General features: G+C 45.5%; 1 protein-coding gene and 1 pseudogene across 1 annotated transcript in view; both read left to right on the top strand.

Moving 5' to 3' along the window:
* Positions 1–26849, top strand: part of LOC140185252 (uncharacterized) — a 622887-nt gene that overhangs the window by 317648 nt on the left and 278390 nt on the right. The gene's annotated exons all lie outside the window — the stretch shown is intronic.
* LOC140185504 (probable G-protein coupled receptor 139) lies at positions 5277–9731 on the top strand (annotated as a pseudogene).

Consider the following 26849-nt stretch of genomic DNA (forward strand, 5'->3'; position numbering starts at 1 on the left):
TGTGGTTTTGATAGCATGGAAGAGAGGTTTGGATACCGACACAGATGGGATGGGTATTGAGGGCCATTTTCGAGGTGATGTCATGAAACTCGGGAAAATAACAATTTGGTACGGACTAGATAGCGGAAAACGGTCAGATTCATTTTTATAGTGCTCTGTCACGCCAAATAATTTGTAGATGAGGGAACTGGTTGGCTCTGTTGTCTGTGAAGGAAGTAGGATGATTTAAAATGTTTTGGTGGGGTATAGAAGTGTATAGGTGCTGGGCATCCTTGATCAAAATAAGGCGATCAGGGCAGGGATTTTAAAGTTGTCCAGCAGTTCGAGAGCATGTGAAGTTCATGGAGGGAGATGTGAAGGGACTGAACAAAAGGTGATAAAATGAATTTGAGGTACACGGACACGTCAGATCGGGCAAGAGCAGGCAGAGACAAAAGTAACAAAACCCATTCACACGCACTTACACACATAGGCAGACAAATATATAGAGACAGAGACCAAAATACATACACAGATACAGAGTAACATACACACATAGATTCCCAAATACACACACACACACACACACACACACACACACACACACACACCTGCAGTATCACATTTGCCTTCCCAGGTCCCCACTTTGCTCTGTGTGCTTTCCATATTCGATAGCTTTGAATATAATGTCTCCCTTATTTTTCTAAACTGAGCAGCACAGGCCCAGAGCCATCAAACTCTCCTCATGGGTTCACTCTTTCATGCCTTCTTCATCCTCCCCAAATGTATTTAGCAGAGACTGTCCGAGCTCTCCGCTCTTCAGAAGTAAGCCTACGATATTGTTGTATTCGTTACAAACAATGCAGTGCTGTATAGTTCCCTGAGTCAGTGTACACACGTCTCTCTGGTGTCCTGAAGGGATTCTTCCACACTAGCCACGTGTTCCCAGTCGTCAAGCCGTCACGACAAAGACCGGGCGCTGTCCTCCAGCTGGCCTCTGACCCAAACACACACAGACACACAACAAGACGGACAGACACATAGGTGGACACATATAAACACACAGAGATGCAAACATTCAGATATACTTTAATAATTAATACATTTTGAACTTTGAACGTTTTAAGATGGGGCAGCTATCTTCTGAACTGTTTGAAATGATTTTTGCTCTGGAATAAACCGATGTGCATGTGGGGATGTCAGCGGGTTTGGGGTGCAAATTGATGTGCGGATGTGCGCAGATTTCAGAGTGTCTCAGTAAATATGGGGGTGCACACTGATTTGAGGATGCATGAACGTTGGGAGGGTGCACAGGGATTTGGGAGTGCACAATGATTTGGGGTTGCACACAAGTTTGAATGTGTCCGCGAGCTTGGGGATGCACACGGATTTGGGGTGTCCGTGGAACTGTGGGTGTGATGAATCTCAAGGTTGTTTCATTCACAGATATTTTAATAACTGATGTATTTTGAACCTTGAACTTGCTATTTGATTTAAGGTGGAAAATCTACTTTGTGAATTGTTTCAGATGATTCTTGTTCTAGGATAATCTAATGTGTATGTGGAGTTGTCAGCAGGTTTGCGGTGCGCAGGGATCTGGGAACGTTGGTGGATTTGGGGGTGTCGGCAGTGTTGGGGGTGTGCATGGATTTCGAGGAGACCACTGAGTTAGGGATTGCAAGCGGGTTTTGGAGTGCCCACAGATCTGCGGATGCTGTGACGAACCCCGTGACGGGAATAAAGAACCAGAAAAGATGGAAAACACTTTGGAGTCTAGGATTGCTATAAACTAATAATATTTATTAATAACTACGCAACACAGTAATATAAATGTGCATAATACAAACAGGTTAGCAATTATATATATATAAGTACATCAATCAGAAAGTGTGGAAATATATGTATGAAAAACCAAGCTTCTTTATGTCTAGGGGTAAAAAGTTACAGTCTAACGATGATGAGTAAAGTTCAGTTCAGTTCATGGTATTTAGTTCAGTAGCGTGGGGTGGGGGAGGGGAGAGAGAGAGAGAGAGAGAGAGAGGGAGGGAGGGGGAGAGTTGAATCTTCAGGTGAGCTGATGCCGTCGATCTTCTCGTCGTCCGCCGAAATCCTTCACAAGTCACCGACTGTGACTGTAACAAAGGGGGGACCGGTTTTCTGTGGTGGAGCTGTCACCTCGGCAAGGGTGGACACATAGACAACTCCCCACCAGTCAACCCCTTCTCCTTCACTGGAAGAGCAATTAGGTCGATTCGCCTGATCGATCCTCCAAAACCCACTTTCTCTGCGGGCACAGCAATGCTCATTCAGTGTCCAGATCATGTGTCTGAGATCTATATCATCTGACCTCCTATTTATCTCACCGTGCTGAGCATCACCTGTAATTCAAAGAGTCCCTCCTTCCTTTGTCTGTGAAGAAATGCAAGCAGGCAACAAGTCCTTGAAAGTCACATCAATAATGTGCTGTCGGTCACCATAGCAACTTTCCAGCTGCTCGGTGCGATCTCCAAAGTAGAAATCCAACGTTACCTCCCGTGTCCTAACGTGGCAGTCCAACCGTTAATCTTCTTCTCTCTCTCTCTCTCTTCAAAACAATCATTGGTGATAAATAACTCTCTCTCTCTCTTCAAACAGTTAATAGGGGCACTCCAGGAACCCCACACAGTGCACACAGATTTGCAGATACGCTCAGATTTGGGAATCCCGGTGGATTTGGAGATGTGCCGAATCTCAACGTTGTTTCATTGATACAGACTTTAATATTAAATGCAACTTGGACCTTGGCCTCGGTTCTTACTATTTTTTGGCGTGGAGGCAGATATCTTGTGAACTGCGCGAAATGATTCTTGCTCTGAGATAATCTAATGTGCATGTGAGTGTGCCGGCAGGTTCGGAGTGCACAAACATTTCGGGGTGTAGGCAGATTTGAAGAGTGCGCTGATTTAAGGGGGTTTTGGCGAATATGGACGTGCACAGGGAATTGCTGCTGTGTGCAGAAATGGGGATTTGTCAGTGAATATGGAGGCGTCGGTAGATTTGGGGGCACCCATTGAAACGGGGGTGAAGATGGGTTTGGGGAGGTGCACAAGTTTGGGGATGTCAACGGATTTGGGGTTGCACAGACAATTTTGGTAGTTCGTGGGTTTGGGGTGTGTACGTATTTCAGGGTTCTCTGGGTCTGGATGTATGGCGAATCTAAAAGTTGTTTCATTTATAGATACTTTAGTAATAAATACATCTTAAATTATAAAGGTGGGACTACTTGAAATGATTCCTCCTCTGTGATAGTCAGACGTGCATGTGGCTGGTGGTTAACGTGTGCGCGGAATTCTGGTGCACACAGCTTTCGCGACGCATACCGATTTGTAGAAGTGCGCTAATTTGAGGGAATATGCGGGTGAATACACATTTGGACATCTGTTTGGACATTTAAAGGTGGATCCCGCTCTTTTGTGAAGTGTTTGAAATGATTCCTGCTCTGGAATAATTTACTGAGTAGGTGTATGCACAGATATGGGTTGTGCACGGACTTGGGAATGTGCACAGAATTCCGGCTTTGTCGGTGAATTTGGGGGTGCTTACCGGTTTGGCTGCGCATGCCGATTTGCAGATGTACGCAGATTAACGGGCATGTCAGCAAATGTGTGAGTACCCTGGGATATAGTGTGTCCGTTTCTTGGGGGTGCATACTGATTTGAGGGCTGAATGCGGGCTTGTCGGTGAGCACAGATCCCTGAGTGAACACTGATTTACAGATATGTGCAGAGTTGAATGTGCTTGCAGATTCGGAGGTAAACAGTGACTCGGGGAAGCCGATGGATTTGTAGGTGTGCCCAATCGCAAGATTGTTCTGTTTATACAGACTTTAATAATAAATGCAATATGATATTTGACCTCGATCCTTGTTTTTTTTAATACATAGCAATTGCCATTTTGTGAACTGTTTGAAATGATATTTCTCTGGGATCATTTAATGTGTATTTGGGAGGTCCAGTGGGTTTGGGTTTCTCACGGATATGGGAATGCAGACGGGTTTGAGAATATGCGCTGACTTAGGGGTGCTTTAGGGAACATTGGGTGCACAGAGATTTGGTGATGTGCACAGAAGTGGCTGTTAGCCAGCGCATATTGCGGAACAGGCGGATTTGGGGGTGTCAGAAGATGTGGGGCACATTCTGAGTTGGGTGCGCACATGTATTTGCATATGCGTGTGGATTTGGGTGTGTACAGAGCTTTGCCAAAGTCTGCCGATTTGAGGGTGCACAAGGATTTTGCGGAATCGGTAGTTTTGGAGCAGGCTGATGAATTTGAGTTGTGTATGTGTTTCAGGGTTCTCAGGGTATGGAGATGTGGCGAATCTCAAGATTGTTCCATTTGTACATACTTTAATAATACATGCAATTTCCATTTTTACCTCTGTTCTTAATTTTCTATGGTTCAGGCAGCCATCTTGTGAACTGTTTGAAATGAGAGTTTCAGAGCATGTGAAGTTTGCGGATAGAGATTGGAAGGGACTGAACCAGGGGGGACAGACAAAATTCGAGGTATACGGACAAATGTTCAGTCAGGCACGGTCAGGCAGAGTCAGTGGGTCTACCCACGAACGGACAGGAAAACGTACTGTCACACACGAACACACACAGACAGACAAACCCGCAGACACACAGGCAGAGACAGACAACTATAATTTCTTCACCGTCTGTCTCGCTCTTCTCCGTGTTCTTTGACACATAAGGGATGATATGTTAGAACATACTAACCACCCTCACTAGACCACTGAATTTGATGGCCATTCGTTGGAATGAGAAATGGACCTGGACAAGTTCACAAATATTCTGCCTGTGACTGAGTTACTGAGAGGTCTTTTGGGGTTCTTGGATATGGAAGTGATTATTTATCATCAGAAACTGACATTTTTTTGGTCCTTCTCGGTAGAGTCGCAAACACAAACTACATCAAGAGTTTCTACTATTGAGGAGAATGATAACAGTAGGTGATTCAATACAATTTCACAAGTTACAATGACAAAATTTACTTCAATATTCTGTGTCCGACAAATAGTTCCTTTGAAGTACATATTTACAATGGAAGCACATGTATTTGATGAAACAGCTCGGAAGGTTCAGTCAACATTTTTCAGAAAAGCTATCTCCCACGAATGTTCTAAATATTAAATCATTAATTTCATCACAATCTGACACCGCGGGGATTACACCTGTCTGATGTAATCGGTTTGTGAATAATTTAAAAACCTTTATTTTAAAATCTGTTGATGTCAGTCCCCGTGGAGCCGCTAAATGGTATTAAAACCCCAGGCAGGTGCTGCCTCAACATTTCATTCCGACAGATCGCCTGGAGCACAGAGGGACAAATCGCTGGACAGAGAAATGTCTGCAATGTTGCATAGGTACAAAGGTGTGGAGAAAATATTGTACTTGTTGATTGCCGTCATTGGAGTTCCCGGTGAGTGAGCAGAAGAATTAATATTTTTGCTATTTCTGTGTGGTAACCGGTGCTAAGCTATTTATGATCATTTGACAAGCTTCTATCTTGATGATCATTAAGAAAAAAATATCTGTCAGAGATATCGATCCTGTCAGTTCAACACTCTGATCTTTTCATAGTTAATAACAAGCGGAACTAAACTTCTGTCTCTCCCTTAACTCATGAGATTGACTCTAATGTTGTTATTGCCGTGAATGAGACCTTGCCCTGCGTTGCTCCAATGCTGTGTACGAGCAGCTTTCCGGGAGGCTGTGACTGGGAGGGAGTAAATGGGACTCTCTACAGAGTTGTCCCAATGGTGGGGGCAGGCGGCTCTTCGGGAAGGTGAGACTGCCAGGTTTTAATGGGAATTTGTCCAGAGTTATCCTAGTGGTGGGGGCAGGCGGCTCTCCGGGAAGGTGTGACTGGGAGGGGTGTTGATGGGAATTTGTCCAGAGTTGTCCCAGTGGTGGCGGCAGGCGGCTCTCCGGGAAGGTGTGATTGGGAGTGTGTTGATGGGAATTTGTCGAGAGTTATCCCAGTGGTGGGGGCAGGCGGCTCTCCGGGAAGGTGAGACTGGCAGGTTTTAATGGGAAGTTGTCGTGATTTTTCCCGGCGTTGGGGCGAGGCATCTCTCTGGGAAGGTGTGACTGGGAGGGTGTTGATGGGAATTTGTCCAGAGTTGTCCCAGTGGTGGTGGCAGGCGGCTCTGCGGGAAGGTGTGATTGGGAGTGTGTGATGGGAATTTGTCCAGAGTTATCCCAGTGGTGGGGGCAGGCGACTCTCCAGGAAGGTGTGACTGGGAGGTTTTCATGAGAAGTTGTCGTGATTTTTCCCGGCGTTGGGGAGAGGCATCTCTCTGGGAAGGTGTGACTGGGAGGGGTTTACATTGCGAAGTTCACCGTTTCTGAGTTATTGATCAGACAGAACCCCAGGTCCTGTGGTTTTATGTCTTCCTCTGAAGTTTCTCAGTCGGATCCTACTGACTGTTGGTCAATAATCTGGGTCTGATCACCTGCACCAGTGCCCGCGGATCTTTTGCTGTGTATTATCGAATTGACTGCGCTGTAGATTTAATCCATCAAAGGAACAACTCAGCCTTAGGTTACTAACTTGTTTCTGCTTTCCCTCTGAGACGCGTCGTAAATCGGGGCATCGTTTCGTCCTGACGGAGGGTCTCGGTCCGAAACGACGGCTTGTTGAATGTCAGGGATGCAGCTCTCCGCGAAGGTGTGACTGCACGCGTTTTAATTGGACTTTGTCCAGGTCTGTCCCAGTACTGGGGACAGGCAGCTTTCCAGGAAAAGTTGACTGGGTGGGGTTTACATTGTAAAGTTCTCTGTTTCTGAGTTAGTGATCAGAGAGAATCCCTGGTCCTGTGTTTCACGTCTGCCTGTGGAGACTGTCACAGTCGGATCCCACTGCCTGTTGGTCAAAAATTGGGTCAGTTCAGCTGAACCAATCTGCCAACGTGTGTTATTGAACTGATCTGTAGAATTAATCCATTAACGGAGCCACTCAGCCTCAGGTTGCTACGTTGTTCCTGTTTTCCCTCTGAGACCCGTCGTAAGTTGACGAGGGTAAAGCAGTGGAAGTTGTCTCTATGCATTTCAGTCAGGTCTTTGACAAGGTTCCACACGGAAGGTTCGTTAGGAAGGTTCAATCGTTAGGTATTAATATTGAAGGAGTAAAATGGATTCAGCAGTGGCTGGATGGGAGACGCCAGAGAGTGTGTTCGATTACTGTTTGTCAGATTGGAGGCCGGTGACTAGTGATGTGTCTCAGGGATCTGTACTGGGTCCAATGCTGTTTGTCATATACATTAATGATCTGGATGATGGGGTGGTAAATTGGATGAGTAAGTATGCAGAAGATACTAAGATAGGTGGAGTTCTGCATAATGAAGTAGGTTTTCAAAGCATGCAGAGAGATTTAGGCCAGTTAGAAGAGTGGGCTGAAAGATAGCAGATGGAGTTTAATGCTGGTAAATGTGAGGTGCTACATTTTAGTAGGACTCATCAAAATAGGACACACATGGTAAATGGTAGGGCATTGAAGAATGCAGTAGAATAGAGGTATCTAGGAATAATGGTGCATAGTTTCCTGAAGGTGGAATCTCATGTGGATAGGGCGGTGAAGAAAGCTTCTGGTATGCTGTCCTTTATAAATCAGAGCATTGAGTACAGGAGTTGAAACTGTACAAGGCATTGGTCAGGCCAAATTTGGAGAGTTGTGTACAGTTCTGGTCACCGAATTACAGGGAAGAAGTAAGCAAAATTGAGAGAGTACAAAGAAGATTTACTATAATGTTAACTGGGTTTCATCACCTAACTTACAGAGAAGGGTTGGACAAGTTGGGTCTTTATTCTTTGGATCCTGGAAGGTTGAGGGGGGACTTAATAGAGATATTTAAAATTTTGTGGGAGATAGATAGAGTTGACGTGGATAGGCTTTTTCCATTGAGAGTGGGGGAGATTCAAACAAGAGGACATGAGTTGAGAATTAAAGGGCAAACATTTAGGGGTAACATGAGGAAAAACTTCTTTACTCAGAGAGTGGCAGCTGTGTGGAACAAGCTTCCAGCAGAAGTGGTTGAGGCAGGTTCGATGTTGTTATTTAAAGTTAAATTGCACAGCTATATGGACAGGAAATGAATGGAGGGTTTTGGGCTGAGTGCAGGTCTGTGGGACTAGGTGAGAGTAAGAGTTCGGCACGGACTAGAAGAACCGGGATGGCCTGTTTCCGTGCTGTAATTGTTATATTGTTATATAAATCCGTGCACTGCTTCGTGCTCAATAAGGATCTCGGCCCGAAAGGACGGTTTGTAAAATTCCACGGATGCAGCTTCACCAGCTGAGTCCCTCCAGTATTTGATGTGCGCTGCTCTTGTATGCATTCGTGGCCGCATCAGATGCTGAGTTTCCAGAGGCCTGGCCAATCAGGGGTAAATCAGTGAAACTGGCCCCGTTAACGACCGGAATCGGAATGATCGTTGTTGTTCATACAGCTCGTTTTTATCGCCTAGGATTGCTCACTCATCGTCTTATCCCCACACTGAGGAAAGCAGGTCAGAGACAGTGTGACCAGTGTCTGATTTACATTAGCAGCCGTTCATAGACTCCAGCACTCCTGATCTTTAGCTGAAACCCGGCCTCGTGTTAATTCCCGGAGAATGTGTTCAGTAACGCCCAGTGTCTGTTCTCTCCCTCTCTCTCTCCCTCTCACCCCTCTCTCTCTGTCTCTCTCTCTCTCTATTTCTTTCCTTCTCTCTCTCTCCCTCTCTCTCTCTGCCTCTCTCTCTCTCGCTCTCTCACCCCTCTCTCTGTCTCTATCTATCTCTCCCCCTCCCTCCCTCCCTCCCTCCAGTGAACTTAGCGGCGATTGTGATCCTGTCCCGGGGAAAGTGCGGCCTCTCTGTCTGCACTACTCGCTACCTGGTGGCCATGGCAGGGGCTGACTTACTGGCCGTTGTCACCAATGTAATTTTATATCGAATCAGAACGTTTTACTTCCGGAGGAGTTTTCTGAGCATCACCCCTGTGTGCAGTGTTATCGATGTACTGATGTTCACAGCCACAGACTGTTCTGTCTGGTTCACCGTCACTTTCACCTTTGATCGGTTTGTTGCCATTTGCTGCCAGAAGCTGAAAACAAAATATTGCACCGGGAAAACTGCGGCTGTGGTTCTAACAACAACCGGCGTACTGTTCTGTCTGAAAAATATTCCCCGGTACTTCACACGGGAACCCTGGGTGATTATCAACGATATCCCGTGGTTCTGTAAACCCGTGAACAATTATCTCACTGACCCCGGGTGGGTAGGATATGACTGGCTCGATACGGTTTTAACTCCGTCCCTCCCTTTCGCTGGGATCCTGCTGCTCAACGCTCTGACAGTCAGGCACATTATAGTGGCCAGTCGGGTCCGTAAGGGGCTGAAGGGTCAGAGCAAGGGGGAGAACCGAAGTGACCCGGAGATGGAGAGCAGGAGGAGGTCTGTGGTTTTACTCTTCACCCTCTCCGGCAGCTTCATCCTCCTGTGGATGACGAACGTTGTAAATGTCATATGTTATCAGGTCTCAGGATACGATTTCAATGATTCTGAATGGATCTTTTACTACGTCGGTGTTTTGCTGAAGAATTTTAGCTGCTGCACGAACACATTTATTTACGCGGTGACTCAGTCGAAATTCAGGGAGCAGATAATCAGAGCGCTGAAATATCCGGTCACCTCGGTGCTTCAGTTCATTAATAAAGCCGCGTCCTGAGCACAAGCCGAAAGCGGCGGCAATTTCTCCAGTGCAGACGCCAGCTCCTCACATTCACCGCCTGATCTCCCAGCTGTTGTTCCCGGGCTGATTGTCCCAACGACGGACAGCTCCGAAATATTAGCATAGTGTGTGTGGTCGGGGTGGCCAAGCAAATTCTTGGAGTCTCAGTACATCATTGGACCCTCCAGATGTCAATCAAAGAACTCCGGATTGCGGGACACCCATTGGTCTGTTGATTTCTTCATGAATTTATATTCCCGCCCAGTAGCCTCGCAGTCTGTTCACACGTCTGATGCTGGTTTGCTGTTCCAATGTCAATCACACCATTCTCTGCAGTCCCCTTCAATGATTGGCTAACGTGAAAAAAGGCGGTGTTTGGGTAAATGACGGTCGAAACTCCAACTTTAAGGCAAATTTCGCTGCCATCTGGAACAGAGTGTGTTGCAGACAATTGGGAATTAATACCCTCACTGCCTCTTCTATCTAACGATCTATTATCCCGTAAAACCCTATAGATTATACTTAATTAAACACAGTACCGTGAATTAAATTAAATTCACTCCCATTGAAAGATTTTAAATGAAAGCTATCAACCCCCAAAGATTATAATTAAGCCTGCATTTGATTTCTTTTTACCCGATATGCTTCTTATCAGAAGACTGATACTTCTTAACTTTCCTAAACAACTTATTTTCCTCCCCAAATGCCTCTGCATACTTCTCAGTCCACCATGCTACATCCTTTCTCCTATAAATGCTCTTTTTCACAGCAATCACTTTCAAAGCTGTTTGATGAATAATGTGACAGAACGTTTCATTACAAAAACCCACGTCATCCTCTCAACATTCAGCCCTGGCAGACGCTCATCACATAAAACATTAAACCACTTTCATTCCTGTTGAATCAAATATTTCTGCTACAGCTGTGACATATATTTCATTCAATTCACAACTCGATTCCACGTCCCTTCCTAAAAATGGCAACATCACTGCCAACTAATTTATCACACCTAATGACAAAATAATCCAGCACTACAAAGAAGAACTTTTGTGTTGCTTTCACAATAATTTGAGTTTCATCATTACGACTAGATGTCCGAGCAGTACCATTCACCACGTCCGTTATAAAAATCACAAATTTATCCATCAGTGAAGTATCTTTCGGAATTGAACTGTGATAACAACATATACCCTCTGACGTCACATACTTTTCTATGTCTGGTACCACTTTATAAACATTCAGTTTAACTTTTGCAAGGCCTCTGCATAGGACCCGCCCAATAGTACTTTACCCTGTGGAACTTCAGCTGCCTCTGTTTTCAGAGAGCAACGTAAATAGAATTTTCATGTTTCCCTTTCTCCATGACTGACGTTCAGATTAACTAATCATCGTTTAAATTCACATTTGACCGACAGGCACATCAGCCATTGACAGCAGAGGACGGAGGTGGGTCAGAGCTACCTCTGTCACATAATCAGTCCCTCTCTACGTTGTCATAGTGTTGAAACAGAGAGTGGCTGAGGAGCCGAGAACATTAGACTACAATTTCTAGATGGCTACTCCGTCCTTCAGGTGCCTCCGATTGAGTGCGGTGCATGTCGCGAGTTGTAGTTCAATTAACTCTTGCGGCCATGCTGTGCAGTGCCTTATGGGAGTTGTAGTTCTATATCAAAATAGGTGTTCATTGTGTGTGTTTTTTTTTACCCTTTACTTTAGCCTACAATTGTTTCGTGACAGTGGGGCCTTTGGAGGCAGAGGGGAGAATCAATGTGGCGTCACCGTTAGTATCGTGATCATTCCAGAGTCACGATCGAGGCCCTTTCTGACCCAAGTCCTCCAGTCCCGGCAAGAAAATTCGTGAATCCTCACTGCACCTTTGTAGGTTAATCACGTCCTTCCTGAGGCGGCTGTCCAAAGTTACACACAGTACTCCAGGTGTGGACTCACGATCGTAGATCAGTACAGCAGGGGTAAAGGCCCCTCTGCTCACTGTGCAGTTCTGAACTAATTGAACTGGTAACTTCGTGCTTTCCAAACCAATCCCTTCTGCATCAGCAGGTGCGCATCGCTCCATTCCCCACACATTTAAACATTCTGCGTCAGGATTAACATCACTGTCTGATGTAAGTTGTTCGTGTTTTTACCGCAGGAATGTGGGGAAAAGATACAAAATTCCACTAAATCACAAAATAAATTCTGCCGAAAAAAAGAATCAAAAGAGGCAGTGTTCCCTCTTTCACATGAAATACATTGCCTCTGTTTTCAGACGTTGCAACCTCAGGGAAAAACGCTGGCTGTCCACTCTGTCTGTGACTCTCATAAAACCATAGAACTCCAGAACACCACAGCATAGAAAACAGGCCATTCGGCCAATCTAGTCTGTACTGAAACATTATTCCGCTAGTCCCAATGACCTGCATCCAGTCCATAACCTTCCAGACCACTCCCATTCATGTACTCATACAATTTATTCATAAAACGTAAGAGTGAGCCCGCTTTTACCACGTCAGATGGCAGCTCGTTTCACACTCCCACCACTCTCTGAGTGAAGAAGTTCCCCCCAATATTCCCCCTAAACCTTTCCCCTTTCACCCTAAAGCCATGTCCTCTCGTATTCATCTCTCCTCATCTAAGTGAAAAGAGCTTATTCCCATTTACTCTGTCCATATCCCTCATAATTTTGTAAACCTCTATCAATTCTCCCGTCATTCTTCTAATCTCCAAGGAGAAAAGTCCTATCCTGTTCAATCTTTCTCTGTAACTCAACTCCTGAAGACCCGGCGACATCGCAGTGAATCTTCTCTGCACTCCTTCAGTCTTACCGATGTCCTTCCTGTAGTTAGGTGACCAGAACTGTGCGCAATACTACAAATTTGGCCTCACCAATGTCTTATGCAACTTCCCCATAACATCCCAACGCCTGTACTCAATACTTTGATTTGTGAATGCAAGGATGCCAAAAGCTTTATTTACAACCGTGTCTACCTGTGACGCCACCTTCAGGGAATTATGTATCTGAACTCCCATATCCCTTTGTTCCACCGCAACCTCGGTGCCCTACCATTTACTGTGTATGTCTTACCTTGATTTGTCCTTCCAAAATGCAGCACCTCAACTTGTTTGCATTACATTCCATCTGCCATTTTTGGCACATTTTTCCGGTCCAGATTCCTCTTCCAGCATTGGAAGCCTTCCTCGCTGTCCACAACGTCTCCAATCTTAGTGTCATCAGCAAACTTGCTGATCCAATTTATCACATTATTATCCAGATCACTGATATACACAAGAAACACCAATGGTCCTAGCACAGATACTTTAGGCACCCCAATAGTCAGAAACCTCCAGTCTGATAAGCAATCATCCACTATCACTTTCTGTCTTCTCCCACACAGCCAATTTCGAATCCAGTTTACAACCTCTCCAAGGATACCTAGTGTCTGAACCTTCTGAACTAACCTCCCATGTGGGACCCTGTCAAAGGCCTTAGTAAAGTCCATGTGAACATCATCCACAGTATTTCCTTTGTCTACTTTCTTGGTAACCTCCTCGAAGAACTCTGCAAGATTCATTAACACGATCTACCACGCACTACCATGCTGACTATCCTTAATCAGCCCTTGGCTGTCCAAATACTTGTATATCCGATCTCTCAGAACACCTTCCAATAGTTTACCTACTACTGATGTCAGGCTCAGCGGCCTGTAATTAACTGGTTTACTTTGGGAGCCTTTTTTAAACAACGGAACGACCTGAGCTGCCCTCCAGTCCTCTGGCACCATATCCGTGGCTAAATATTTCTGCCAGGGCCCCTGCAATTGCTACACTAGTCTCTCTCAAGGTCCGAGGAAATATCGTGTCATATCATATTACCATTAATTTCTGTCAGGCCTCCCTCAGCCTCTGGTGCTCAGGAAGAAATATACATAAATTGTCCAGTCTTGCCTTATCCAGGCGGCTTCCTGGTAAACCACTTTTACTCACCTTCCAACACCTCCACATTTTCCCTATTATAGAATGCAATACTGCAGCTAGAGGTAAACTAGACATTTATAAATATGCAACGTAGCTACCTGACACCGGAACTCTTCACCTCGACTACCGGAGGTAAGCAGACGCTAGGCCGCATTCGCCAACCTATCGCTCCGTGCAGCCACTTTGAGGGAGTTATGAATTTGGATCCCTTGACTTGTATGTAGATGAAAACTGAACAATATCGTCACATGACGCAAAACCCCAACAATCCTGCTGAATTCCTTTTCAATATTCCAGCACAAAAGATGTTAACAAGAATTGTATGCAGCAGTGCAAGTAACTCAACAGGTCAGGCAGCATCGATTGATAGGAATAGAGGGAACGTTTGGGACACGACATTAACGCTGGCCCTTCGGCTCACCCCATTCATGCCGACATGGTCCCCATCAAAATGGCCCCATCTTCCTGCGTTTGTCATTGTACATCTCACTCACAAGGGCATGGCGGCTCAAGGGCATTTCCCTGCTGTAAGGATTTATGAGAAAACCTTTCCTATTCAAATTGTGTTTTAAATGTCTTTAACTACAGAACAACTAAGTAGCCAGTGTTTCTATTCTTAAAGAACAGTAAGGTGGACATTTCTCCAGAGCCTTGCGGGATATACTGCAGATTATTGAGAGAGGTAAATGATGTGATTACTTGGGACTTGACTAGCCACAGGCAAGGTACCGGAAAAGGGCTATTTTATTATTTCTATTCAAGCGGAATGGACCCCCTGGCTCTTCCATACTGTGGCGACCTGTTGTCAGGTGTAGTCTGCATCGACCTGCACCCGGACCATGGTATCCAATAAACGTTCGTCCCCTGTAACTACCCAAGATTCTCCTAAATGTTGCAATTGAACCTGCATTCACCACTTCACGGGATCTTATTCCACACTCACACTACCTTCTGAGTGAAGAATTTCTCTTTCAATGTCCCTTGGAACGTTTCACCTTTCACCCTTAAACTATGACCCCTTGTTCTAGTCCCAGCCGACATGAGGGGGAACCTCCTCTGTTTGAGTGAGGCTAAAACTATTGGCTCTTTCCCTCTAACTCAGGCGCATAAGTCCTAAGAATATGATTACAAATGTAACCTTTCAAGATTATTGATATCATTTCAGTAGATTGGTGACCAGATCTGTACACTGTACTCCTAGGATACAAGATCGAAAACAATTACGATGAAAATCTGAAAATGTCTTAGGCACCTCAGCTACGAATATGTGCCTAAGACTTTTGCACAGTGCTCTATATAGTGTGTAAGCCTCGGCTCGATCACTGCCATTACCTACTCTTCTTCACATCAGGTCTGCCATTCTCGTGAATCCACTCTGAACACTCTCCAATATCATTATATCGTTTCAAAAATACGGAGCCCAAAACTGCACACAGTACTCCAAGTGTAGTCCCACAACTGCCTTATAGAGCCTCAACATCACATACCTGCTCTTATATTCTATACCTCTGGAAATGAATGTCAACATTGCATTGGCCTTCTTCACCACTGACTCAACCTGGCGGTTAACTCTTAGAGTAGCCTGCACAAGGACTGAGTGCATGGAAGGGACTGCCGACAATAGTGGTGGAGGCGGATATAATAAAATGTCACAAAGAGGCGTTGGGAACGGACCCAAATTCAAAACACAGACACTGAAATACAATGAACAGGACTTTACTAGAGCAGGGACGTGACAGGATGCAGACAAGGAGCAGGGACAAGAACGCAGACTAGGGCTTGGACCCTGAGCCAGAGACTGGACAAGGCTCCAGAACCGGGGTCTTGCTTCGGACTCGGGCCGCAGAACCAGGCATGGACATGACATGACTGCAGGACTGGAGGCTGGGGCCTTGAGTCTTAAGGCTTGGAGACAGGCTTGGGATCTTGGTCTTGAGGCTTGAAGACAGGCTAGGGTCTCGGATCTTGAGCTTGGAGATATGCTGGGGTCTTGGATCGAGCTTGGAGTTATGCTGGGGTCTTGAATCTTGAACTTGGAGACAGGTTGAGGTCTCGGATCGAGCCTGGAGACATGCTGGGGTCTTGGATCGAGCTTGCAGACATGCTGGGGTCTTGGATCTTGGAGACATGCTGGGGTCTTGGATCTTGAACTTGGAGACAGACTGGGGTCTTGGTCTTGAGGTTGGCTGCTGGCTGGGGTTTTGGATCTTGAGCTTGGCTTCCGGCTGGGGACTTGAATCTTGAGATTGGCTGCCGGCTGTGGTCTTGGAAATGGGGTCTTGGTCTTGAGGCCTGCAGGCTGGGGTCTTGGGTCTTGAGCCTGCAGGCTGGGGTCTTGGGTCTTGAGGCTGCAGGACTGGACATGGCTTGGGTGAGGAACTCCTGGGTAGGACGAGACGCAAGGACAGGAAAAGGCACATGGACAGAACTCGGATACGACTGGACTAGGCATGGACTGGACGAGGTCCTTCAGGAGCACGGAGCCTTGGAGTAGAAGAGACAGGAGCTCCGAACACAGAGCCGGGACCCCTCCTTGGGAACAGGACGTAGGGCCGGGACTCACACACATAACACAAAGCCGAGACCCCTCCTGGCAAAATGACGTAGGGCCGGGACTCATAACACAAGGTGGCGGCAAACGGCCGGACCCACCTAGCGAAGGCGTGGACACAGAGACAGATCCTAACACTAGTAGAGACAAACGGCCGGACCTACCTAGCGAAGGCGTGGACACAGAGAAAGAATTTCACACAACGAAAAACAGTTCGTTATTTTGACCTAACAAGGTCTTGCTCCGGCGGTAAGACTTCAGCGATACTGGCGGGGTATATAGGCGGGGTATGCAGGCTAGGTGAGCAGGCAAAGAGTCAGGCGAGGGATATAGGCAGAGAGTCAGGCGAGGTATCCAGGCAGAGAGTCGGGCGAGGGGGGTGGGGGGAAGACAGGGAGGGGAACAGGACAGTCCAGCAGGGAATCCCTGGTTTGCAGAGGTATTTGTGTCTCAGCCCCAAAACAAGAAACATATGCCCATCACAGAAACTGGGGAAAACCAGAAACCCCGGAACAAAGAACCATGGACTGCACCGTGAAACCGAACACAGACTTCACGGACCGAACTATGACATAGGATCTTTTAAGAGTCTCCTGGAGAGGTATACGGAGCTTCGAAAAATAGAAAGGCACGAGATTTAATGTTCATAGTAATTCTGGAACTGCTACAGAATGTTGAGGAAGTTGCGTATTTTTGCAATGAAAGGTTTTGTCACGTTATTCAGCAAACTAATGGAAATCACTTCCCGTTACAAACAGAATTAATATGAGAAAGGCTGTGCCATGGTGGACTGAGAAGCGCGCAGATGCAATTAGGGAAGTAACGTGTTTATGAACGTTAAGAAGTATCAGTCTCCGAGTGATCGTATTAAATATAAAATGGCACAGGCCGTGGTGAGGAAAATGGAGAAGATTGTGAAAAGGGTTTACTGGAGGTCATATTGTGATAATATTGGATGGTATATTAAACTAGGAGATGTTTGGGGAATGATTAAGAAAATGGGGGAGACGTAGGGATCATAATATTAGTGAGGGTAAAAGGATTGTCACTAAAATAGGGAATGTTCAGTTACTGGCTGCGTCATTTGCAGCGAATGATCATCAAGATAATAAAAATGACGAGGTTATACGCTATAGGAATCAGGTTCTCAGTGATCAGCCTGAGGTGTTGGAAATCAGCCGTAGCAATGATAGTATTACAGATGAAGCGTTTTATTTCTCTGAACTAAAGAAGGTTATTATTCATGTAACACTCACAACATGCCGGAGGAACTCAGCACGTCGGGCAGCATTCGTGGAAAAGATCGGTTAACGTTTCGGGCCGGACACCTTCGCCCGACCGATCTATTCCATGGATGCTGCCCGACCTGCTGAGTTCCTCCAGCGTGTTGTGAGTGTTGCTTTGACCCCAGCATCTGCAGATTATTCTGTGTTTATTGTTCATGCAGGTCAGACGTCCCCTTGAAAGAATGATATATGTTATTGTATGATCAGACATGTGACTGACAACTCCCTAGAGATATTATTAACATTCTGAATCGCATTTGGCGGTTAGGTCACCTTCCTTCCTCGTGGAAAATGGTGGTAGCTACTGAAATCTTAAATCCTGATATATTTGCCTATTGTTTAAAAACTATTTATTGCTAATTGCATCCAATATACAGCACAGTTGCAATTTCTACCTCTAATCCATGAAGATCCATCATCCGCATGTAGTGACTTACGCACGCCAATGCCTATCTCAGAGGAAATATAATTAATCATGAAATTAAATAATTAAGGGTTACAAATACTGCCTTGTGATTTTCTAATCTCTGTCTCATAGAAACCCGAATGTAGCTCCCACCCGTACCAGCACAGGCAGTCGAAATATAAAACTCAGAAAAAGTGATGCAATCTCCACCTCCATCCTTATTTCCATAGTTTAATCAAAAGTCCTTCCGTCCATGAATATCACTCGCCTTTTCGATATCAAGGTATACTGCTATTAAATTATCTTTATTTAAATGTTCTTTCCTAATATCATCTTCCAAACCTAAAAGTGAATCCGTCATTCTACACTTCCGAAACCCACTTTGATAAAACAATTTATCACCTCTCTCTTCCGAAATATAGTTCAAACGCTCCATTACCTGACGGTCCATAAGTTCACATGAATGAGACATTAATGATATAGACCTGTAACTAGACTAATCAGACGGGGAGCTTCCGGGTTTCAGAATAGGCGTTGCAACGGCCATTTTGCACAAACTGTGAAAATCAGCCACTTCAAAACCCCCACCTGTTCAATGAAGTATTTCTACTGCAAATGCCTTCTACTTTTCTTTCCTATTCACAGCTCAGTAACCCGCCCTTTTCCTTATAAAACTGTAAACACCAGTCCTCTACGAACTGACCTATCACGACCACTAACAATATAACGCTGCATAAAAATAAAAGAAACTTCAAACTAAAGTTTATTATGAGCATTAAATCTCGTGAAAACAACCAGAATTCCTGAAAACATAAAACACACAGACACACACACACAATTACAATGAAACCTCCGGTTCTGCGACTCCAGGTCTCAGCCGTGCTCTGTGTGCTGTCAATCAATATTCTATGGTTTCCATTGTGATTTCTCCCCCATCTTTCTAAACTTAACCAGTTCAGGCCCAGAGCCATCAGAACATCCTCATGAATTCACTTTTTTGTTTCTTGTTCACCCTCCTCAAATGTATTGAGTAGAGACTGTCCGAGCTCTCTGCTCTTCAGAATTAAGATTTGCTGTATGCCTTACAAACAATGCAATGTTATACATGTAACTCTCGGTTCGGCTAGCGGATTAATGGGCCCCGCCAGACCAAACGTAAGAAATTTCGTTTAAGTGGATTCTATGTGATATCACAAATCAGTACCGCGAAGCAACGAACAGTACACATATGCGATTAAATGACTGAGCTTTATAATTCTTAATTTGACTATATCGTTAGAAAAGAAACAAAAACAGGCCCATTCTCATGAAACAGTACAACGCGCTGGAGCTCACTGAGAAGCTGTCCGTCCACCATCGACTTCCGCCGATCGTCGCTGACCTTCGGACTCTCGCTCCAAGTCCACTCCCTCCGGCCGTCTACCAACTCTCTCCATAAGCTTCTGCTCTCCTCATCTCTCCCCGGCAAAGGACTGCGAACTCCTTGTTCTCAGACCCACAAGAAAGAGCTGCATGCCTCTCATTGGCTGACTAACATCCCAAAGGCTCATTATCTCTAGTCATAACCCAAACATTGCTGCTACAGAGAAATCATTGCGTTAGCAGTGAAACCTTCCAGCGCGTTACATACAGTTCACGAACCAGTGTACGCACATCTTTCTGGTGTCCTGAAGGGTTTCTTCCACACTAGCCAGGTGTTCTCAGCAACACGCCGACGCGACAAACACCGGGCGCTAACTGCTAGATGGTGTCTGACACACACACACACACACACACACACACACACACACACACACACGCACACACACACACACACACACACACACGGAATCCCACTGTCACGCGGATGGATATAAACGCACACAGATACAGACAGACACCGATAATTCAGTAATTAATTTATTTTGAGTTTTGAACTTTTTTTAATTGCTGGGAGCTATTTTGGGAACTGTTTGAAATGATTCTTGCTCTGGGATTTTCTAATCTGCATGTGGCCATGTCAACAGGTTTGTGGGTGCACACAGATTACGGGGTACATGGAATTGGGAGTGCACAGAGATGTAGGGGTATGCACTGATTTAGCTTTATTTTCTGCGCACTTGGGGTGCACACGGATATGAGGTCGTCGATTTGGGGTGCTGAATGTCAATGTAGTTTCATTTATTAATACATTAATAATAAATGCTCTTTGGAATTTGGTCGTTGTTCTTGCTGTTCTTTTTTTTTTTCAGGTCGAGCCACCTACTTTGGCAACAGTTTGGAATGATATTTGCTCTGGGATAATCTAATGTGCATATGGGCGCATTCTCATGTTTGGGATGCACACAGATTAGCTGGTGCCCTCAGGTCTGGCGGTGCTTCCGGTGTCTGGACTTGAGGATTTGTGAATTTGAGCTTGTCTGGGGACTTGGATGTGCTCACGGATTTCGGGTGCGCACGGATTTGAGGAGTAAGTGGACTCGGGGATGTGACGAATCTGGGATGTAATGTGCAGGTAAATTGTGTCAGCGGGTTTGGGTGAGCGCACGGTGGCTGCGACAATCTAATGTGTGTGTGTGTGGGGGGGGGTGTTTATCGATTCGACAAGCCTTGGGGATGTGCGGAAATTCAAGAGAGATCTGGCAGATGCGGGGGTGAAGACGGAGTTTGAGCTGTCAGGTGATGTGTGGGTGTCAGTCATTGAGAGCGCCGACGCACTTCAGGCTTCCCTCGGGTTCGATTGGGGCGGAATCTGAACGTTGTTTCATTTCCAGCTACTTTACTAATAAATCCAATTTGAAATTTCAACCATGTTCCTGATTTTTTTTAATTGTTCAGGCAGCCATTTTGTGAACTTTTTATAATCATTAAAAAGGAATTACCTAATTTGATTGGGAGTTATCAACATTTTGAAGATGCGCCCTCATTTGGTGGTGCATGAAGACACGGTGAAATGCAGGGCCCCCGAGGAGTGAGGTAGAACAGAGCCATCTGGCAACAGAGATTCATAATGACTTGAAAGTTGGATCACGGTTAGACAGGATCGCAAAGGGAGTTTTTTGGCACATTGGCCTTCATAAATCAAAGTATTTAGTACAGAGGATGGGATGTTACGTTAATGTCGAGTAAGATGTTTTTGAGGCATTTGGAAAATTCTGTGCAGCTTAGGATTGCCTGCATTCAGGATAAATGATCAAAAACAAATCGAAATAGCGCAGGGAAGGTTTACAATGCGCTTGCTGGGACATGAGCACCTGAGTTGTAGAGAAAGGTTGAATAGGTTAAGACTTTATTCCCTGGAGTGTAGGAATAGATGCGAGATTTCAAAGATGTCAAAGATATTGCCTGGATAATGATAGTTTACAGAATTTGTGGAAAATCTCTCTGCATCGGCAGAGACTGGGGGAGGTCTGACAAACATCGGCGGAACAGATAATCAGAGGTGTCGACGGAAAGCCACGCCCATCCTCATGGATGCCGAGGCCGGAGACCACCGACAGCAGCATCGCTGAACTCCGCCATGATGATAGAGCAGAAGAGGAAGGTCTGAGTATGGGGCAGATTTCGACCCGTGCAATCGAAGTTCACTGTCCCCTGCTGTCACTGGCAGAGGGGCCTGTCGGTCAAATGAGATGATTAGTTAATGTGAAGGTCAGTCATGGAGAGAGGTGGAAATGAGAAAATAGTATCTATGTTGCCTTATGAAAATAGCGGCAGCTGCAGTTCAACAAGTTAAACTACAATTGTGTGTGTTTCATACTGAGACCTTGTAAAAATTTAAACCTGTCTCTGACTGGTAGAGTTGATAAAGTGTTGCCAGTCAGAGAATAGACTGGGAATCAGTGGATATCTGTCGCCATCACAGTTCTCTCAGTAAAGATACTTTACTGGTAGCACAATGAAGTTTGTGATGTTTATAGAAGATGTGATGAATTGTACTGATCAGACAACTCGTGCTACTGAGGAAATTAAAATTATTGTGAAAGCTGCAGAAAGGTATCTCGGTGTAACCGGTGTTCTGTGGGAAGCTGTAGATGAAGTTCTGATAGGTGAGGTGTCCATATCCTAGTCTACCTTGTGAAGGTACATAATGGGATTAAACATATTTCAGTAGGTTGCGGGAAGCCTGAATTTCTTATCGTCAACACATTAAGAAGTTTGTTTCTGATTTGTCAGAACTCACCGATGTTTTGTGTATTCAGGAAACCTGATGTTTTCACAGTTAAGGCATCGGGGGCTCTGGATAGAGGTAGTACCTTTGATGTCTGGCATGCTGCTCCCTACCAGACAGGGTGGGCAGGTACCGCTGGTCCTCATCCATCTCCTAATTCTCTCACGGGTTGGCTCCAAGCGCCATACCCCGGTAAACCGCTTCAACTGGTGGACTAAACCATGTGAGGGGGTGGTGTTAACACGGCACCACTGGGCGAATGAATTCCATGATGAAGTCACCGGCCGGGACGGAAAGGTTCTTAGATGAACTACAACGGCCACAAGTTCACGACCAAGGCGAACCACCCAGCTGGAGGAAATCGGCTGTGGTCAAACCTGGAGAAGGATGGGGTCCACCAGGTTTCAGATGCCCAAGACACACAGCAGGATGGTGAGCACTCCAAAAAGTAACGTCATACCGGATCGGTCGCAGCCCGGGTGACCAGTGACCGCGCTATCCGTCTCACAGCTGGGCGGACGCGATAAATGTGCTACTGGTGATTCGACACAGAAGATCTGTGGCTGAGAGAACACCCGTGGAAGAGAAAACATCACAATCGCCACGTGAAATGTAAGAACGCTGAACCAAACAGAGAAACTCAGGTAACTCACGCATGCGACGAACTGATACCCCTTCTCGGGCTCTGTGAAGCCAGATGGAAGAAAGTTGGAGAAGCGCGTACTGAGGAAGTACATGTACTCTGTTATAGCGGAGAAGAGAACAGACATGAAAATGGCGTCGGGTTCCTAGTCAACAAATCCATCAAGAACGCTGTCCTAGGATGTCAACCAGAGTCAAGCAGGCTCATGAGCATCCGCCTGCGAGTAAAGCCATTCAACATCGCAGTGGCACAAGTCTACGTCCCAACAACAGACTAAGATGATGAACACATTGAAGAATTCTGTAAGAAATTACAAGATGTCATGGACAATGTGGATAAAATAGATACTTTGACCATTCAGGGTGACTGGAATGCCAAGGTGAGCAGAGACGCACAAGATGATAAGGGAAATATCATCGGCGCCTCATGCAATGACACCTCCAATGAGAGGGGACCGCGCCTGCTGGAATTTGCCAGTTATAACAACATGGTGCTGTCGAACACACTTGGAGAGCACAAAGCATCCCGAAGATGAACCTGGCATGCACCCAGTGGTCAACATCACCAGATTGACTACATCCTGGTGCAAAGACAGCACAGATGCCCTGTGAACAGACCGAAGACCAGAACATTCCCAGGAGCAGACGTGGGCAGTGACCATGACCTTCTCATGATGAACATCAGAGTGAACTTGAGGAGAATCAACAAGCAAAATAATTAAAAAAAACAAAACAGCCGGCTGAGATTCGACCCTGAAAAACGGAAAGAATCTCTGAAGAATTTCATGCAGCAACTCGGGGGGAAGTTTGCACCAATACTCCTCCTTGAGGAAGACCTGGAGACCACCACAAATAACTTTAACATAGTGATGACGGAAACAGCAAGCATGATTCTGGGAAAAAGCCGCCGCAAGTCTAAATCATGGGTCACTAACAAGATATTGGGTATGTGTGACACAGGAAGGAAATTAAAGAAAGATAAAAGCGCAGCAGAGGGAAAAACAAAATAGAGGTAAATCAACAAGGAAGTCAGGAGGGAAATGAAGGAAGCAAAGCTGAGATGGATAGCCGAACAATGTGTGGACATTGAAGACAGCCTCTCCAACAACAACCCAAAGAAGGCATTCCAACTGGTGAAAGATCTTAACAAAGAAAAACAAGCCAAAGTGAACACCATAAAAAATGGCAAAAGTCTTACAGAAAAAAAGGAAATAATGCAATGGTGGACAGAGTACTGTTTAGAACTGCACAACTACCAGAGCAAAAGGGATCCTAGTCTGCTGAATGTACAGGAATCTTCCATGAGGATGACTATCCAGTCATGCGTGAAGACGTTGAAGCCGCAATATGATTACTGAACTGCTGAATCACGGAGGAGAGGCCACGGTAGACATTCTTACCACCATCTGCAATAAGATCTGTCAGACAGGTGAATGAAGGGCCGACACCTTGGACTCAGTCGCTGATCATTGTGCTTCCCAAGAAAGGCAATCTCCAACTTTGTCAGAATTACCGCCCCATCAGTTTGATCAGCCATGTAAGCAAGATGCTGCTCAGAATCATCTTGAACAGATTGTGACCTCAGGCAGAAGAGATTATTGCCGAGGAACAAGTTGGCTTCAGAAAGGGCAGAAGTACCATTGAGCAGATTTTCAACCTCCGTACCCTCTGTGAGAAGCATCTTCAGCACCGGAGAGGTTTCTACTACGTCTTCATGGACTTCAGGAAGGTGTTTGACAGAGTCTGGCATGACGCCTTATGGGCCACCGTGAAGAAATTCAACCTGGCCAGAAGCTGATTCATACAACTCATCACCTTTACGCCAAGACAACCAGTGCAGTACTCGCTCAGGGCACCATCGGGGAGTGGTTCCATAGCTCTGTAGGAGTCTGTCAGGGCTGCCTCTCCTCCCACACTCTCTTCAATGTCTTCCTGGAATGGATCATGATTGTTGCCCTTGAAGATCATGTGAGCACTATCAGCATTGGAGGGAGCAACATCACAAACCTAAGATTTGCTGACGACATTGATGGACTTTCAGGAAAAGTGGATGAACTGGCCAACCTGGTCAGCCATCTTGATAGAACCTGCACAAAGTTTGGAATTGACATAAGTGCCGTGAAAACCAAGCTCATGGCAAATGCCCACGGCGCTTCAGAAAGTGCAGCAGTTCAAATACCAGGGGGGCAATAATCAGTGATGAAGGATCAAGACCAGAAATCCTGGCAAGAACCGCAGAGACAATGACTGCACTATCCAGACTCAAGACAATACGGAGGGACAGCAACATCACCATGAAGTACAAGATCAGACTCCTGCGTGTATTGGTATTCTCCATCTTCCTGTATGCATGCGAGACATGGACCCTCGCAGCAGAGCTACAGAGCAAGATACAGGCATTAGAAATGAGATGCTATCGCAACATCCTGGGCATCTCATACTTGGCCACATCACAAACGAGCAGGTCCGCAAGAACATCCAGCACCACATTTGCCCCCATGTAGACCTTCTCACAATGGTGAAGGAAAGCAAACTAAGATGGTACGGCCACGTAACAAGACCCAGGGCCTTGCAAAGACCGTTCTACAAGGAACTGTGGAGGAGAAAAGAAGGAGAGGTAGACAAAGGGAAAGATGGATGGACAACATTAAAGAATGGACAGGGAGAACACTTGCAGTGACCAGGCTCTGGTACACAACAGCGACAGATGGAACAGACTGGTCCCAATCTTGTCATGATGGCGCCACCACGACTCCTCCAGGAGTTAGGGCACAAGGAAGGAAGGAAATTTTTCTGTGCAGGACTATATTGTCGTTTGGTGTGATTTGTCATTTGGTGGAGGGGTAGAATTGACGGTTTTATAAGGAAATAGGCAGGGGACGCAGTTGTGAATGTGAATGAACCGTATGTGTGATTTGTTGTAGAAATATTTGATTCAGCAGGTAGGTTTTTTTTTTTAACAACGCCTGTGGTAAACTTTCTATTGATTTGTGAGAAAGTATATTTTGTTCTCGCTCATTACCAGTTGCGTGGTGTGAAGATTTTAACGCACATAGTTCATTGTGGGGTTGTTTGCGGAATGATGGTAATTAGTTAATAGAAGAATAGTTTTTCAACTTGTGTGTCTGAATGGGTACGAAATTTAATGCTCACAGTAGTTCTGGAACTGCTACAGAATGTTGAGGAAGATGTGTGTTTTTACAATAAGAGGTTATGTCACGTTATTCACAAAATGCGTTGTAAGTGATTCCCATTACAAGCAGAATTAATAGGGGAAAGGCTGTACTGTGGTGGACTGAGGAGTGAGCGGAGGCAATCAGGGAGAGAGATAAGGCGTTTACGGAATTGAAGAAGTATCAGTGTCTCAGTACCCTTATTAAGTATAAAACGGCGCAGGCCGTGGGGAGCAAAGTGGTGAAGATTGCGAAAAAGATTTTCTGGGGGTCATATTCTGCTAATATTGGTAGGGATTGACAAGGCAGACGTGTCCAGGAAGGGATGATATATGTTATCGTTTCATCAGATAAATGAGAGTGAACGGATTGGGGAATGCTCGCACATTTCGGGGTTCGCTGGTGAATATGGGGGTGCATGCGGATCTGGTGGGGTCTGTTACATTGCGGATTGCACAGATTGACGGGGATGTCAGCGAATGTGTGAGCGCACATGGAGTTTGGGATGTCGGGTGCTTTGGGGTGGACACTGATTTGAAGGTTCTATGAGGGTTTACTGGTGAGAACAGAATTGTGGGTGCACACTGATTTGCACAGAGTTGAGTGTGCTGACGGATTTGGGGGTAAACACTAATTTGAGGGAGCAGGTGGATTTGGAGGTGTGTTTAATCTCAGGACGTCTTCCGTTGATCCATACCTTAATATGAACTTTGACCTCTGTTCTTGCTATTTTTAAATGGAGACAAGCATTGTATGAATTGTTTGAACTGATTCTTGCTCTGGGATAATCTAATGGGCCTATTGGGGTGCCTGCTGATTTGGAGCTGTGACAAGTCTAAAAGTTATTTCATTTGTACAACATTAATAATAAATGTAATTTGAATTATGACTTCTCTTCTTGCTGTTTTATTGTTCAGGCAGCCATTTTGTGAAGT

The sequence above is a fragment of the Mobula birostris genome, chromosome 20 (assembly GCF_030028105.1).
Source record: "Mobula birostris isolate sMobBir1 chromosome 20, sMobBir1.hap1, whole genome shotgun sequence".
Lineage (NCBI taxonomy): Eukaryota > Metazoa > Chordata > Chondrichthyes > Myliobatiformes > Myliobatidae > Mobula > Mobula birostris.